Source organism: Orycteropus afer, unplaced genomic scaffold (genome assembly GCF_000298275.1).
Source record: "Orycteropus afer afer isolate SDZICR_OR568_19922 unplaced genomic scaffold, OryAfe1.0 scaffold00268, whole genome shotgun sequence".
Classification (NCBI taxonomy): Eukaryota; Metazoa; Chordata; class Mammalia; order Tubulidentata; family Orycteropodidae; genus Orycteropus; species Orycteropus afer.
In genome coordinates, this window is record NW_006921855.1 from 1,523,692 (window position 1) to 1,525,086 (window position 1,395).

Sequence of the window (1,395 nt, forward strand, 5' to 3'; positions counted from 1 at the left end):
GACATGAGACAAGGTGTGTGTGAGCTGCTGTATGAAAAGTGAATTTACTCTGTAAATCTTCACCCAAATCCTAATTAAAAAAAAAAAAGAAATTAAATCATAATTAATTTTATGATAGTCAAATTACATCAAGCCAGAATTTTTAGAACACTCTATAAAACAACTGACCTGGTCTCTTAAAAAAGTCAATAGCATGGAAAAGGCGGGGATGGGGGAAGTCTGTTCTAGATTAAAGGAGATTGAAGACATTGAAGACATGCAATTGTAACATGTGGTCCTTAAGTAAATTTTAAGTTGGAAAAAAAAGATATAAAAACAAGGTTATAATTGGAATGGAACTAGGTACTAGGGAATTACTATTAGTTTTTTCTAAAAAAAAACTCACTGCCATTGGGTATCTGAGGCAGTATCACTATAGAAGTAGATTGCCCAACCTTCCTTCTGAGAAGTGGTTGGTGGGTTTGAACTGCCAACCTTCTGGTTAGCATTCAAATGTCTTAGGCACTATGCCACCAGAGGTCCCTGAAATATATTATTTAAAAATTTTGTGATTTCTTGTTTCTACTTTCTTCATAAACTATGTAATGTTGGTTGTTGTTAGGTGTCATCAATTCAGCTCCAATTCATAGCGACCAAAACACCGCCTGATCCTGTGCCATTCTCACAATCTCTGCTATGCTTGAACCCATTGTGGCAACCACTGTGTCACTCCATCTTGTGGAGGGTCTTCTCCTTTTTCACTAGCCCATTACTTTATCAAGCATGATATCCTTCTCCAGGGACTGGGCCCTTCTGACAATTACCAAAGCACAAGAGACAAAGTTTGGCCATCCTCACTTCTAAGTAGCATTCTGGATGTACTGCTTCCAAAACAGATTTGTCCATTCTCCTGGCAGTCCGTAGTATTTTCAGTATTCTTGGCCAAAACCCCAATTCAAATGCATCAACTTTTCTGGAATCCTTATTCACTGTCCAGCTCTCACACGCATATGAGGCAACTGAAAACACCATGGCTTGGATTAGTTACCTTAGTTTTCAAACAGGTATCTTTGCTCTTAACACTTTAAAGAAGTCTTTTGCAGATGATTTGTTCACTGCAATCTGTCATCTGATTTCTTGACTCCTGCTTCCATGGACATTGATTGTGGATCCAAGTAAGATGAAATCCCTGGCAACTTCGATCTTTTCTTCATTCATCATGATGTTGCTTATTGGTCCAGTTGTGAGGATTTGGGTTTTCTTTATGTTGAGGTATTATCCATATTGAAGACTGTAGTCTTTGATCTTCACCAGAAAATGCTTCAAGTCCCCTTCCCTTTCAGCAAGCAAGATTGTGTTGTCTGCATATCACAGGTTGTTAATGAGTCTTTCTTCAATCTTTTTTTTTTTTTTTTT